At 45.1% G+C, this 16,360-nt stretch overlaps 3 non-coding genes across 3 annotated transcripts; 1 reads left to right on the top strand and 2 right to left on the bottom strand.

Annotated features, from left to right (window-relative positions):
* Nucleotides 1-2,530: 2,530 nt before the first annotated feature.
* trnap-agg (transfer RNA proline (anticodon AGG)) lies at nt 2,531-2,619 on the bottom strand. Its single transcript is given in 2 exon segments — nt 2,531-2,566; nt 2,584-2,619. It is a non-coding gene; the product is annotated as a tRNA-Pro (tRNA).
* Nucleotides 2,620-12,032: 9,413 nt separating this feature from the next.
* Nucleotides 12,033-12,105, bottom strand: trnaf-gaa (transfer RNA phenylalanine (anticodon GAA)). Its single transcript has one exon. It is a non-coding gene; the product is annotated as a tRNA-Phe (tRNA).
* A 1,454-nt stretch (nt 12,106-13,559) lies between these two features.
* trnar-ucu (transfer RNA arginine (anticodon UCU)) lies at nt 13,560-13,651 on the top strand. Its single transcript is given in 2 exon segments — nt 13,560-13,596; nt 13,616-13,651. It is a non-coding gene; the product is annotated as a tRNA-Arg (tRNA).
* Nucleotides 13,652-16,360: the final 2,709 nt, after the last annotated feature.

Below are 16,360 nucleotides of genomic sequence, written 5' to 3'. Positions count from 1 at the left end.
CACACTGCTGAACTCCCAGCCCCTTCCATCAACACTCGCTTTCTTTCACACACCGACTGGATTTCAACATGTTGCTGTTCCACCTGAAATTCATCAACGAACTCTCCGCCAAAATATCGAGTGAATCGTTCTGCTTCCTATCCTGGCAATTCCCCGCACTCGCCATTGCAGACTTTGGTTCTTCGAACATCGCTGCATCCAATGGCAAAAGCTGTTCTTCCACCGAAGTTGAGTTACAGCAGCTGACTGGACATTTTCAACATTCTCGATTTGGGTACATGGGAAGGTCATATTGTCCGGTCAGACTTCCTTCTCCTCAGAGTCCAGGGCTTTACATTGAGAAAGAAGAAAATAAAAGCTCTGACCCAGCTCTGACCAAAGGTCATCGACCTGAAACGTTAACTCTGTTTCTCTTACCACGTATTCTGCCTGATCTTCTGAGGATTTCCAGCATTTTCTGTTTTTTTTTCCGATTTCCAAAATCGGCAGTATTTTCAATTTGAATTAAAGGACATTCGGCATTTTGGAGATGTGACGAGGTGGCCGAGAGGTAAAGGCGATGGATTACTAATCCATTGTGCTCTGCAAGCTTGGGTTCGAAACCCATGCTTGTTGTTACTGCTTTGAAATCTGGTTTCTTTCGCTCAGTTTTTCCAGAAGTTCTGCTTTTAAGTCCCATCCTTCTCGTTGCGGCAGAGGGAGGTTTTTGCATTGTTTGTTGAAATCAGCAACAGTTCCTTCCACGAGGTGTTGGGATTGTGAGGCCGCGAAGTATCAAAGTCTGCAGTGGTGTCCTGGGAAAAACAGAAAATCTTATAGTCAACGTAAGAGGAACTTGTGTACCATAATTATGATTGATGTCCCGGGTCATTCCGTGCCTGTGTCTGTTTAAAAGGGATGTGCTGTAAGTCCCGGATCATTCCGTGTCTGTGTCGGTTTAACAGGGATGTCCTGTAAGTCCCGGATCATTCCGTGTCTGTGTCGGTTTAACAGGGATGTGCTGTCAGTCCCGGATCATTCCGTGTCTGTGTCGGTTTAACAGGGATGTACTGTAAGTCCCGGATCATTCCGTGTCTGTGTCTGTTTAAAAGGGATGTGCTGTCAGTCCCGGATCATTCTGTGTCTGTGTCTGTTTAAAAGGGATGTGCTGTCAGTCCCGGATCATTCCGTGCCTGTGTCACCCGATTTTCTCGATATCTTTTCCTTCTGAACTGAAATGACGATCCTCTCTCGAGAAGAAGGTTCACCGCCTTCTTCGGGCATGGTCGGAAAAATAACAAAAACTGATGAGACCAAGTTCATTCTGCTGGGCTTCCATTCCAATCTCCGCACTCTATCCCCCATTCAGTCCCACCCCCGCCTGGACATTATAATCTGCGATATTCAGAAGGGAATGGAGAAGCCGAATATCACGGTTATAATTTTCTTGGTTCCTCATCACTGAATAGCATCAATTGCAATGATTCAGAAGGTAATCATAGAATCAGAGAATCTAACAGCACAGAAGGAGGCCATTCGGCCGTGGTACCTGTGCCGGCTCTTTCAAAGACCTGTCCAATTAGACCCACACCCTTATTTTTCCCTGTAAATTAGTCCTCTTCAAGTACATGTTCAATTGCCTTTTGAATGATCCAATGGAATCTGCATCCAACCACCTTTCAGGAAATGCGTTCCAGATCTTAACAAACCCTCTGTGTGAAATAAATTCTCCTCAATTCCCCTCGAGTACTTTTGCAAATATTTTAAATCTATGACCTCTGGTTACCGACCCACTTGCCAGAGGAAACAGTTTCTCCCTATTTGTACTTTCGAACCCCTCATTATTTTGAATACCTCTATTAGGTCTCCCCTTAACCTTCTCTGCTGTAAAGAGAATAATCCCAGCTTCACCAATCTTTCGACATAACTGAATTCCCTCATCCATGGAATCATCCAGGTCAACCTGCTCTGAATCCTCTTCAATGACTTTTCATCCTTCCTAACGTGTGGTGCCCAGAACTGTACAATATACTCCAGCTGAGGCTTAACCACTCCATGTCATTATAATGATCTATGTACATGGATCCCGAAGTCCCTTTGGAACTCCACAGTTTCGAGCTTTTCACCATTTAGAAAGTATTCTGATCTACACTTTTTAGGTCCAAAGTGGATGACCTCACACTTGCTTAAATTGAAATCCATTTGCCAGTTTTTCCCATTCATTTATTATATTAATATCTATCTGTAATGTTATGCTTCCATCGGCACTGCTCACAATGCTGCCCATCATGGTGCCATCAGCAAACTTGGATATGTGGCTCTCTATCCCGTCATCTGATATCAATGAGACCGTCTGAACTGGGGTAAATTCACATTCAGCTTCAATCTCCACGTCATCTTGAGACATTTTATTTACTTCCCGTGTGTTGCGCTTTGGAAGATTCAGCACTCAGTCCTTTGGAGCTGAAACGTGCTCTGGATATAATTCATTTCGACCAACACCAACACCAAAAATACGTGGAAGCCAATAAAAGCAAAGCTACGCCCCCCAGGGCTCGTCCGGGAGTTGAACCCGGGACCTCTCGCATATTATTCAATGAAATCCCCTAAGCGAGAATCATACCCCTAGACCAACGAGCCGCTGCGATTTAACTTCGGCAGCCAGTGTGAAAGTTCGCTACCTCCCACTGCCGATCGGCCATCCTTTCAGACCTCTTCTGTCCATTCAATCTCGTTTTCTATTCCGGTGAACAGCAATATCAAATTGTACACTGACTATTTCCAATCAGCAATATTAATCTCCCTTTACCAAATTGGTTTCGACTCTACGACTTGAATTATCAAGTAAGACGTTTCAGAATTAGTGGCTCTGAAACTACATTGCTTGGGAGGATACTGGGAGGAGTTGATCAACAGAGGGACCTTTGGATTTCATGTCCACAGATCCCTGAAAATAGCAGGACAGGTAGATAAGGTGGTTAAGAAGTCATACAGGAACCTGTACTTTGTTAGCCGCGGCATAGAATGTAAAAGCAGGGAGGGTATGCTAGAACTGTATAAAACTCTAGTTAGGCGTACAGTTCTGGTCACCGCATTACAGGAAGGATGTGATTGCACTGGAGAGAGTACAGAGGAGATTTACGACGATGTTGCCAGTACTGGGGAATTTTAGTTATGAGATTAGATTGGATAGGCTGGAGTTGTTTTCTTTGGAACCGAGGAGGCTGAAGGGAGATTTAATTGAGGTGTATAAAATTATGACGGGCCCAGATAGAGTGGATCGGAAGGACCAATTTCGGTTAGCAGATAGATCAATAATCAGGGGGCATAGATTTAAGGCAATTGGTAGAAGGATGAGAGAGGAGCGGAGGAGAATTTTTTTTTACTCAGAGGGTGGTGGGGGTCTGGAACTCACTGCCTGAAAGGATGGGAGAGGCAGAAACCCTCATCGCATTTAAAAAGCACTTGAATATGCAATTGAAGAGCCGTAACCTCCAAGAGTCCGGCCCAAAAGCGAGAAAGTGGGAAGAGGCGAGATGTCTGTTGCAGGTTAGATCAGACTTCGCTGTTCAAGGAAGCCTGAAACGTCCATGAGGGAAAACACGGAGAGGCAAGAGACAGAGACAGGGAGAGAAAGAGAGATGAATGCAAAGAAAATAAAGATTATAAATGTCAGGTTTTGCAAAAGAGCAGAAATTAAGTTACGGATTGGGAGAGATTCCTTCTTGGGTCTTCAAATCCAGCATGGGAAGATTGGACTCCCAATTAAAAGCAGCTGCCACGGTGAAATATCTCTCATTCTGGGAGAGAGGGAAATGCTGTCAATTAACTCCAATTAATCGATTTGATCATTGAAGAGACCTTTAAACAGTCGCTCTGCGAGCAGACTTCAAACCGACGTTGAAAATCGATTGGAATTTTGAGACCAACGGTTTAACCACTCAGCCATCGCAGCTGTAAACGGCATGTTCGTTCAGACTGGATTCCAAATGGACACATGCTGCTACTCCCCATCCGAGCATTGGTTGTTCAGGGGTGGAGTTCTCACCTGCCACGCAGGAGACCCGGGTTGAATTCCCGGCCAATACATGGTCATTTTGCATTCTGCACCAATGAGAAACTTAGGAACAGGAGTCGGCCATTTAGCCCTTCGAGCCTGTTCCGCAATTCAATGAGATCACGGCTGATCTGTGACCTAACTCCATTTACCCGCCTTAGCCCCATCTCCCTTAATAACTTTGGTTAATAAAAATCTATAAATCACGGGTTTGAAATTAACAACTGAGCTCGCAACAACTGTCGTTTGTGGAAGAGAGTTCCAAACTTCAACAATCCTTTGCTTGTCGAAGAGTTTCCTAACTTTGCTCCTGAAAGTCCTGAATCTGATGTTCAGTCTATTTCCCGGAGTCCGAGACACCCCAACGAACGGAAATAGTTTCTCTCTATCTACCCTATCAGTTCCCATTAATATCTTGAACATTTCGATCAAATCAGCTCTTAATCCACTACATTCCAGGGAATACAACCCTAATTTGTGTAATCTCTCCTCGTAATTTAGCGGTTAGCGTCAAGGTATCATTCCAGTAAATCTACAGTGCACTCCTTCCACGGCCAATATATTCTTTCTAAGGTGCGGTGCCCAGAACTGAACACAGTACTCCAGCGCTGGTCTAATCAGAGTCTTGTATAGTGATAGCATAATGTCCATCCACTTGTATTCTAGTCCTCTAGATATAAAGACCAGCGTTCCATTAGCCTCTTTGATTATTTTCTGTACCTGTCCATGACATTTTAATGATCTATATACATGGATCCCTAAGTCCATTTGGAGCTCCACAGGGGTTTCGAACTTTTCATCATTTAGATTGTATTCTGATCGATCCTTTTTAGGTCCAAAGTGGATGACCTCACACTTGCCTAAATTGAAATCCAATTGCCACAGTTTTGTCCGTTCATTTATTATATTAATGTCTCTCTGTAATTTTGTGCTTCCATCTGCACTGCTTACAATGCTGCCCATCTTGGTGTCATCCCCAAACTTCGATAAATCGCTCTCTATCCCGTCATTTAATATCAATGAGACCGCCTGAACGTGGGGAAATTCACATTCAGCATCAATCTCCTCATCATCTTGAGACATTTTATTTCCTTCACGTGTGTTGCACCTTGGAAACTTCCGCACTCTGTCCTCTGGAGCATCAAACATCCTCTCGATATAATTCAATTCTACCAACAACGACATGGAAAAGCTGTCATAAACCAATTGATGACTTTTCACTAAATATGGGGAGACAGCAGGGCTCGTCCGCGATTGGAGCCCAAGACCTTTTGACTATTAATCAATGCTATCAACTAAGCAAGAGTCAGACCCCGAGACCAACAAGCCGCTGTTGCTCGAATCGTGCAGCCAGTGTAATGGTTCGCTACTTCCCAGAGCCGATCGGCCATCCTTTCAGTCCTCTTCTGTCCAGCCAATCTCTTTTTCTATTCCGGTGTACAGCAATTTCATGTTGTACACTAACTATTTCCAATCACCAATATTAGTCTCCCTTTACCAAATTTGTTTCGAGTGTACGACTTGAATTATCAAGTAAGACGTTTCAGAATTAATTGCTCTGAAACTACATTACTTGGGAGGATAGTGAGAGATGTGGATGAACAGAGGGACCTTGGAGTGCATGTCCATAGATCCCTGAAGGTAAGAGGAAAAGTAGGTAAGGTGGTTAAGAAGGCACACAAGATACATTCCTTAATTAGCCGAGGCATAGCAAATGAGAGCAGGGAGGTTATGCTAGACCTGTATAAAACACTAGTTAGGTCACAGCTAGAGTACTGTGTACATTTCTGGTCACCAAACTACAGGAAAAATGTGATTGCACTGGAGAAGGTACAGAGGAGATTTACGACGATGTTTCCAGGGCTGGAGAATTTTAGTTATGAGGATAGATTGGATAGGCTGGGGTGGTTTTCTTTGGAACCGAGCAGGCTGAGGAGAGATTTAATTGAGGCGTATAAAATAATGACCGGTCGAGATAGATTGGATAGGACGGACCTACTTCCCTTAGCAGAGAGCTCAATAATCAGGGGGCATAGGTTTAATTTAATTGGTAGAAGGATTGGAGGGGAGCGCAGGAGAATTTGTTTCACCCAGAGGGAGGTGGGGGTCTAGAATTTCACTGCCTGAGAGGGTGGTAGAGGCAGAAACCCTCAACGCATTTAAAAAGAACTTGAATATGCATTTGAAGAGCCAGAACCGAAAAGACGACGGAGGAAACGCTGGAATATGGGATGAGGCGAGATGCCTGTTTTTTTCGGACGGCACAGACATGATGGGCAGAACGGCCTCCTTCTGTGGCGTAAATTTCTATGATTGTATGATTCTATGATTTGATTGCCGTCTGTCTCGGCATGGTGTTAATATACACTCTACCATAAGGATACTTTAATCAAATTGGTGCTTTGTTTCACTGTGTGAGCGAAGAGACATTAATGTGGAGACATTGGCTGCTGCAGCTCGGTTGCACCTTTACTTTTCCTACCGTCTCAATCTTTCTTTAACCTTCTCTGCTGGTGTTGCAGGTTCGATCAGGCATCGCCGTTCAAGGAAGACTGAGAAGTCCATCAGGGGACAACACAAGAGACCGAGACAGGGAGAGATAGAGAAATGCATGCAAAGAATTTATAGAATATAAATCATAAAATGACAACAGCACAGAAGGAGGCTATTCGGCCCATCCTGCCCGTGCCGGCTCATTGTAAGAGCAATCCAATTAGTCCCATTCTCCCGCTCCTTCTCCGTAGCCCTGCAATTTTTCCCTTCAACTATTTATCAAATTCCTTTTTGAAAGCCACGATTGAATCTGCTTCCACCACCCTTTCAGGCAGCGCATTGCGGGTTATAAATACTCGCCGGGTAAAAAAAGCATTTCCTCACGTCGCCTTTGGTTCTTTTACCGATCACCTTAAATCTGTGTCCTCTGGTTCTCGACCCTTCCGCCAATGGGAACAGCTTCTCTTTATTAACTTTATCTCAACCCTTCATGACTTTGAACACTTCTATCAAATCACCTCTTCACGTTCTCTGCTCTAAGGAGAACAACCCCAGCACGGGGTAAATGCGGTCAATTAGCTTCAGTTCATTTATTTGAGCATTGAACAGCTCTTTGAACGTTACTCTGACATTATGATAGCGCGGCCTCGCGGTCTAAGGTGTTCCATCAAATTTCTATGGAGGCGTGGGTTTGAATCCCACTGCTGTTAGAATTTCTGGCAATGTTTATTTTGACCTGTTCACAGAAAACCCGATTGTCGTGCGATGGAGCAGAGGATGTGAAAGAAGATGAAAGTGAAAGTGCAGATATTATTTTCATCACAGTGACTGGACACGTTTCCACAGGTTCGGGCCTCTCACCTTAAGATTCTTTCCAGCAGAGTGGGACAGGTGATCAGAGTGACCGGGCTCCAGCGGCGCAATCGGTCAGTGCGCGGTCCTTATCTGACAGGACAGGGTCGGGAAATACCGAGGTTGTTAGTCGAGTCTCACCGAGATCAAACAATCTTTTGCCTTGTGAACATTTTGACCGCAGTTGAAGGTACAATTGGTTTGTTCCAAAATGCATCTACTTATTTGTATTGCCATGTGGTTCCTCCGGACTCCGCTTTTGCAATAGCAGATGAGATGTTTTGTGTTATTATTTTACAGGAGGTAGACTGCGGAATTGGAGCCACAAACTATGATTTTGATCCATCTGCAAATTATGGGATTTAGCATGAGCTTTAAACCAGCGCGTTAGAACGCTCAGCCACGATACTTTCCATCTTGCGATCTTCTGGAGCTACTATTACAGCAATAGAATTACTGCAAGCAAGAATTCTACCCTCAAGCACCAATGCTCGCACGGCAGCCGGATGCTTGTGTCCAGTTGGAAACCTGTCTGAGGGAACATGCAGTCTGACAGAGCTAGAAGTCCAGGAGATTGACTTTTGTGTTGAGCAGATGATGAGCCTCCTTCTTGAGAGTGTTTCACCAATCCAGCTCAGAGTGGATTAAGCATTATAAATTCGGGGGGAGTGGAGCCACGTGTAGAAGATGAAGTGTGGGGGATTATTTCCCTTCCTTGACGAACATTATTGATCTTGTTGCGGTTTTGCTACAAAATTTTACTTTCGAGCACCGAAATCGCTAGTTTTAACAGCAGGTCAACATCAAAATGCGTGGGGAAAATGAGGGCTCGTCCGGGATCTCTCGCATATTTCAATCAGCAAACCCGAAGCGAGAATCAGTCCCCGTAGACCAACGAGCCCGCTGAAAAAATAGCACCAAGTAGCGACACGCGAGGGAGAGTTTCTGAGCATCAGTGCCCACTTTCCCCAAATCTCCCTTAAAGTACAGTAAATAAAAATGTGTCCGAACATGAGTGAAAAGTTATAAAGGTCATTTCTTCTGTGTTGGGTTTTGTTTAGGGTTCCAGATGCTGTTAAAGGTGATTGGGGACGGTTACTGAATTAACCGGTATAAGGGTGCAGATCCTCCGGTGTAAGGGTGCAGATGCTCCTGTGTAAGGGTGCAGATACTCCGGTATAAGGATGCAGATGCTCCAGTATAAGGGTGCAGATACTCCGGTATAAGGGTGCAGATACTCCGGTGTAAGGGTGCAGATACTCCGGTATAAGGATGCAGATACTCCGGTATAAGGGTGCAGATGCTCCTGTGTAAAGGTGCAGATACTCCGGTATAAGGATGCAGATACTCCGGTATAAGGGTGCAGATGCTCCTGTGTAAAGGTGCAGATACTCCGGTATAAGGATGCAGATCCTCCGGTATAAGGGTGCAGATACTCCGGTATCAGGATGCAGATACTCCGGTATAAGAATGCAGATACTCCGGTATAAGGGTGCAGATACTCCGGTATAAGGATGCAGATACTCCGGTATAAGGATGCAGATACTCCGGTATAAGGGTGCAGATACTCCGGTGTAAAGGTGCAGGTACTCCGGTATAAGGATGCAGATACTCCGGTATAAGGGTGCAGATGCTTGGATTTAAGGGTGCAGATAAATGGATGTAATGATTTGTTGCCCCGACTGAAATGCGGCTTAGAACTGTTGTTATTATCCGAGGCAGTGCTGCAGGATCCTTTAATGATCTCTTACAAAAATAACTGAAACCCTTCGGAATGTGAATACAATTAGCGTTTCCAAAATAAAGGGAGTGACATTCATTGTGGAAACAGTCTGATGTCACTCACTGCAGAAATATCCATGTCAGAGTGAAGCGGCTCTCCTGCAACCTTCAGACCTTGTCTGTCAAGACGAATTCTGATTTCCGTGCATCCAATCACAGATTAAATGGTAGAAGATCGGCCGTCCTCAGCTGGCCATCTGAACCGTGCACTTTTTTTTGCAGCCAAAACACACATGAGAAACCAGGACATGCGAGACCATGAATCTTAAAGTAAAACATTTCCCTATCGTCCCTGGGTGGGCTCAAAACCATCAACTTTCCCGTTTTCTAGCCGAACGCGCTAACTGATTGCGCTACAGATACATAATTAAGCGATTGATTTAACTAGCTAAAAATTTAGGTTGCAGCGACCAAGACAACATCTCTCAACTATCAGTTTGTTTATGGTGAATCTGGGTTATTCCCATTTCAAGGCCAATCTCTCCTCCGTGAGGTGCAATGCCCAGAGCGGAAAAGAGTCCACTAAATGGGTTTTATTCAGAACTCTGTACAGCTGCAACATAACTTTCACCCCTTTGTGTTCCATTCGCCTTTTCAAGTTTTTTGTACCCGTGAACTAGATTTTCGTGATTTGGGCCCCCAAATATTTCTGCTCATTTACAGTTCCCAGCTTCTCACCATTTATAAAAAAAAACTCTGATCGACCTTTTCTCGGCCCAAAGTGGCTGGCCTCACACTTTCCCACATTGAATTGCATCTGCCACAGTTTTGAAAGGAAATGAACTGAAACCCTTCGGAATGTGAATACAATGTTATATTTCCAAAATAAAGGGAGTGACATTCATTGTGGAAACAGTCTGGTGTCACTCACTGCAGAAATGTCCATGTCAGAGTGAAGCGGCTCTCCTGCAACCTTCGGACCTTGTCTGTCAAGAAGGATTCTGATTTCCGTGAATCCAATCACAGATTAAATGGTGGAATATCGGCCGTGCTCAGCTGGCCATATAAACCATGCACTTTCAAAGCAGCCAAAACACACATTCGAAACCAGAAAAAGCAAGACAGTGAACCTTGAGGTAAAAGCTGCCCGTAAGTCCCTGGGGGGGCTCGAACCACCAACCTTACAGTTAACAGCCGAACTCGCTAACCGATTGCGCCACAGAAACACAGAGAGGCTGTTATTGAACCATTATTTCAACCAACTAAAAATTCAGGTTGCAGCGATCAATATCACATATCTCCACCATCAGCTTAATTTTCCAAAATAAAGGGTGTGAAGTTTGCACGAGTGAAAATCTGTGCTGTATTATTTCTGAACATTAAACTCATCTTGCCATTAAACACCTGTATGGTGGAAGACTCGGTCCCCTCGTGGGAGAGTCGATTTCAGCGCGGTGATACTGGGACAGAGTAAAGTTCAGTTAATGCGATTGCCGAGTGGCGAGAGGGTGGATTTGGAACTCCTGTGCGGCTGCACTGCGAGTTGTCCTGATCTACTTGGAGCGATATTCACTCCAATTCATCACTGACAGGAACAGTTTGATTCCACGTTTATTTTCTCTGGTGCTTGGTGAGATTTCAAAAGTTGAAAACGATCCGTGCTGAACCCAATCTCGCCAGTTCCACGCTGACAGACACAAGGCGGTCACACTCTGGTTCATTTAGACGAAAACTGAGAGCGATTTCACCGTCGAATGCAAAGGCGAACAAGACTCATTCAAAGAAAGTGCAAGTCATTGAGGTGCCTTTAAATTCCTGATTGTTTGCACTGAACTTCTTCCCAAAGCGTTTGAGATTCAGGTGGAGCGATTTGGGGATTCGTATCTCTCTTTGCAAAAGTTTTATCCGCAGTTCAAGATCAAAAGTCGAGGGCAGAATGAGACGCCTTCCTGACATTTGGGAACGAGGGAAGCAGACTTTAGAACAAGGTTCTGTTTATTGTGAAAAAGCAGCTAAAACATTCATTCCGGAACGATCCAGAATCCGATCAGCTCGAAAAGCAACGGTTACCCCGTGATTTGAACACTCAGCCTTCTGGTGGCGGAATAAATAATGTAGATCGAAGCAGGAAGTTGAAAAGTGGGAATTGATAAATTAAGTGAGTGTGTAAAACTGCGGCAAATAGAGTTCAATGTGGGGGAGAGCGAGGTCATCCACTTTAAATCTAAGATCAATCAGTGTATTTTCTAAATGGTGAGAAACTAGGAACTGTGGAGGAGCAGAGAGATTTAGGGGTCCATGTACAGAAACCGCTACCAACCAGCGCACAGGTACAAAAATTAATTAAACAGCCGAATGTGCCGTTCGGACAGCCGGTTAGTTCATTTGCATCGAGTTTACCGTAATATCATGATCACGGATTCGATTCATGTAATTTACTTTATTTATATCGGGTTTTTGTAACTTTTAAATCCAAGCTTTACAAACAGGTCCACAGACAAATTCACGGGGACAGTTTATTGAATAACATCCATTGTAACTTTACCCCTGGGCCGGAGAAACACGTCTTTCTTTTTATTTGTCTTTTTCCGGTTTGCAGATAAACGTTTAACTCGCGGCCTGTTCCCATTAATGATCATCAGCAGCAACAGACAGACAGAGCGGGCCTGACCGCCCCGAGATGGGGAAAAGGCATCAGTTCAGGACAAATGCATCAAATCAAATAGTCACCCGGCACCGAGAGAGACAAAACCAAGAGAAAAAGGCAGAAGGTAAGAGAGAAATAAAAACCAAATACAGACGATAGAAATATTTCCATTTCTTGATGTCTCTCGATTCAATCCCCAATCCTTCAGTGGCGGGGATCAAATTTCACTGCAAATAAATGTGAGAATCGAAGCGAGGAAGAAGAAACTAAACAACCAAAAACTGCCGAAACTCGGGATCGAACCAAGGACCTTTAGATCTTCAGTCTAACGCTCTCCCAACTGAGCTATTTCGGCCCCATGTGAAACGTTCACTGTATGTCATTGTCTTCAAAAAATATATAACTCCAGGCGGAATTGCCCCTCCTGTTCATTCCGCAATTCAAATAAAAACATCGCATTCATATTTACACACCCACAGTTCATATATAAACATCACACTCATATATACACACCCACAGTTCATATATAAACATCACACTCATATATACACACCCACAGTTCATATATAAACATCACACTCATATATACACATTCATAGTTCATATATAAACATCACACTCATATATACACACCCACAGTTCATATATAAACATCACACTCATATATACACACCCACAGTTCATATATAAACATCACATTCATATATACACACCCACAGTTCATATATAAACATCACACTCATATATACACACCCACAGTTCATATATAAACATCACACTCATATATACACACCCACAGTTCATATATAAACATCGCACTCATATATACACACCCACAGTTCATATATAAACATCACACTCATATATACACACCCACAGTTCATATATAAACATCACACTCATATATACACATTCATAGTTCATAGAAAAACATCACACTCATATCTACACTCCCACAGTTTACAAAACAAGAGCGCACTCTTACTGCACATCCACTTAATATCTACCCAAAGTCCTGTTTATTGTTCTCACAAAAGTCTGAACACTGAAAGTTTAACTGTTTTCCAGATACTGTCCATCCTGTTTTGTATTTTCAGCGTTAAATTTGCTGAAGTCCGGCAAAGGGGGCGCGATATCGGCCCTGCCGGTGAATGCTGCTTCGACGGATGTGTCGGTGTCCAGGAGCTGGCGGGGATTGGAAAGCTCTTGTGTCACACGAAGTGTCTGAAAGGCCCGGATACACATGAAGGTTATCAGCGCGGTGCCGACACCTCGTGCTGCAATGTTAGCGAGCCGGACATCAACTTAAAAGGCGGCTTGTTGTGGTCACAGTTTCTTTCTGAACATAACTGAACCTAAAACATTCAAAATGCAATGTTTTCTTTGCTGCATCACAATAAGCAATATCTTATTATAAAGTTTCGCTCATTGGTTCCTAAGTGTCAGATGGGAGAATTGTCTGAACCCTTCATTTATTTCATTGTTCATTCAGAATCTGCCCACGGATTGACACAGAGAGATAAACACAGGGAGAGTTGCAGAGTATCGGTAAACACGGCGGCAGGACCCTGAGCCACAGTGAAAATGCTGTGATTTCAACCTGGTTCAAAACACGCAGCCTTCTGATGTGGAGTCAGACGCGACTGTTCTTGCACCAGGCCCACAACAAGCGGCTGGAGCCGGATCCATTGGAGGGCGATCGGTGCAGACTGCCGCCCCGGCTCTCGGAATGTGAGAGGCCGAAACAGGAGCAGCCTGACCGCCTCAACCACAGCACAGGATCCCCGCTCTCCCTCACATTGCATAACTGACTCTGTGGCGCAATGGACAGCGTGTTGGACTTCTATTTCGTGGTTGGCGGAGACATTCAAAGGTTGTGGGTTCGAGTCCCACCAGAGTTGGATTTTCGTTCACGGATCGGGAGCTGGGAAGTGAAATTTTGCAGCAGGGTCATTAATGTCCGTCAAGGATGTGAAACTGCCCCCGACACTTCATCTTGCACAAGTGGCTCCAGTCACACCCGGATTTATGATTCTTAATCCACTCTGAGCTGGATTGGCGAAACTCTCTCAGAAGGAGACTCAACATCTGCTCAGACCGAAAGTCAATCTGCTGGACTTCCGGCTCTGTCAGACTGAATGTTCCTTCAGACAGGTTTCTAACTGGACACATGCATCCTGCTGCCGTGTGAGCATTGGTGCTTGAGGGGGAGAATTCTTGCTTGTCGTAATTCTATTCCTGTAAAACTAGCTCCTGAAGTGCAGGATGGAAAGTATCCTGGCTGAGCGGTCGAAGGCGCTGGTTTAAAACTGCAGTAAAATCCCATTTTTTTGGATGGATCAAAATCATAGTTTTTGGTTCCAATTCCGCAGCCTCCCTCCTGTAAACGAATAACATTAAACATCTCATCTGCGAATGCAACAGCGCAGACCGGAGGAACCACATGGCAATGCAAATAAGTAGATGCATTTTGGAACAAACCAATTGTACCTTCAACTCCGGTCGAAATGTTCACAAGGAAAAGGATTGTTTGATCTCGGTGAGACTCGAATTAACAACCTCGGTATTTCCCGACCCTGTCCTGTCATATAAGGACCGCGCACTGACCGATTGCGCCGCTGGAGCCCGGTCACTCTGATCACCTGTCCCACTCTGCTGGAAAGAATCTTAAGGTGAGAGGCCCGAACCTGTGGAAACGTGTCCAGTCACTGTGATGAAACTAATATCTGCACTTCCACTTTCAGCTTCTTTCACATCCTCTGCTCCATCGCACGACAATCGGGTTTTCTGCGAACAGGTCAAAATGAACATTGCCAGAAATTCTATCAGTGGTGAGATTTTAACCCAGCGCCCACGCAGTGATTGGATTTATTGTCTGAAAGCAGTGAGCTCCGTTCGCACAACGCCTCGCCAGTCTTTCACATTTTGTTTAATGCCCAAATTAATATATTGGAGCTAATTGACCGCATTTACGCCGTGCTGGGGTTGTTCTCCTCAGAGCAGAGAAGGTTCAGAGGAGATTTGATAGAAGTGTTCAAAGTCATGAAGGGTTCAGATAAAGTTAATAAAGAGAAGCTGTTCTCATTGGCGGAAGTGAATGGTGGTGGACAATTAAACAACTAACGGGAGGAGGAGGCTCTGCAAACATCCCCATTCTCAATGATGGCGGAGTCCAGCACGTGAGTGCAAAAGACAAGGCTGAAGCGTTTGCAACCATCTTCAGCCAGAAGTGCCGAGTGGATAATCCATCTCAGCCTCCTCCCGATATCCCCACCATCACGGAAGCCAGTCTTCGGCCAATTCGATTCACTCCACGTGATATCAAGAAACGGCTGAGTGCACTGGATGCAGCAAAGGCTATGGGCCCCGACAACATCCCAGCTGTAGTGCTGAAGACTTGTGCTCCAGAACTAGCTGCGCCTCTCGCCAAGCTGTTCCAGTACAGCTACAACACTGGCATCCACCCGACAATGTGGAAAATTGCCCAGGTATGTCCTGTCCACAAAAAGCAGGACAAATCCAATCCGGCCAATTACCGCCCCATCAGTCTACTCTCAATCATCAGCAAAGTGATGGAAGGTGTCGTCGACAGTGCTATCAAGCGGCACTTACTCACCAATAACCTGCTCACCGATGCTCAGTTTGGGTTCCGCCAGGACCACTCGGCTCCAGACCTCATTACAGCCTTGGTCCAAACATGGACAAAAGAGCTGAATTCCAAAGGTGAGGTGAGAGTGACTGCCCTTGACATCAAGGCAGCATTTGACCGAGTGTGGCACCAAGGAGCCCGAGTAAAATTGAAGTCAATGGGAATCAGGGGGAAAACTCTCCAGTGGCTGGAGTCATACCTAGCACAAAGGAAGATGGTAGTGGTTGTTGGAGGCCAAGCATCTCAGCCCCGGGGCATTGCTGCAGGAGTTCCTCAGGGCAGTGTCCTAGGCCCAACCATCTTCAGTTGCTTCATCAATGACCTTCCCTCCATCATAAGGTCAGAAATGGGGATGTTCGCTGATGACTGCACAGTGTTCAGTTCCATTCACAACCCCTCAGATAATGAAGCAGTCCGAGCCCGCATGCAGCAAGACCTGGACAACATCCAGGCTTGGGCTGATAAGTGGCAAGTAACATTCGCGCCAGATAAGTGCCAGGCAATGACCATCTCCAACAAGAGAGAATCTAACCACCTCCCCTTGACATTCAAAGGCATTACCATCGCCAAATCCCCCACCATCAACATCCTGGGGGTCACCATTGACCAGAAACTTAACTGGACCAGCCATATAAATACTGTGGCTACGAGAGCAGGTCAGAGGCTGGGTATTCTGCGGCGAGTGACTCACCTCCTGACTCCCCAAAGCCTTTCCACCATCTACAAGGCACAAGTCAGGAGTGTGATGGAATACTCTCCACTTGCCTGGATGAGTGCAGCTCCAACAACACTCAAGAAGCTCGACACCATCCAAGATAAAGCAGCCAGCTTGATTGGCACCCCATCCACCACCCTAAACATTCACTCCCTTCACCACCGGCGCACTGTGGCTGCAGTGTGCACCATCCACAGGATGCACTGCAGCAACTCGCCAAGGCTTCTTCGACAGCACCTCCCAAAC

This window comes from Heptranchias perlo, unplaced genomic scaffold (genome assembly GCF_035084215.1).
Source record: "Heptranchias perlo isolate sHepPer1 unplaced genomic scaffold, sHepPer1.hap1 HAP1_SCAFFOLD_254, whole genome shotgun sequence".
In the NCBI taxonomy this organism is placed as follows: Eukaryota; Metazoa; Chordata; class Chondrichthyes; order Hexanchiformes; family Hexanchidae; genus Heptranchias; species Heptranchias perlo.
Note: the sequence above shows the minus strand (reverse complement) of the source record. Positions and strands in the feature narration are given on the sequence as shown.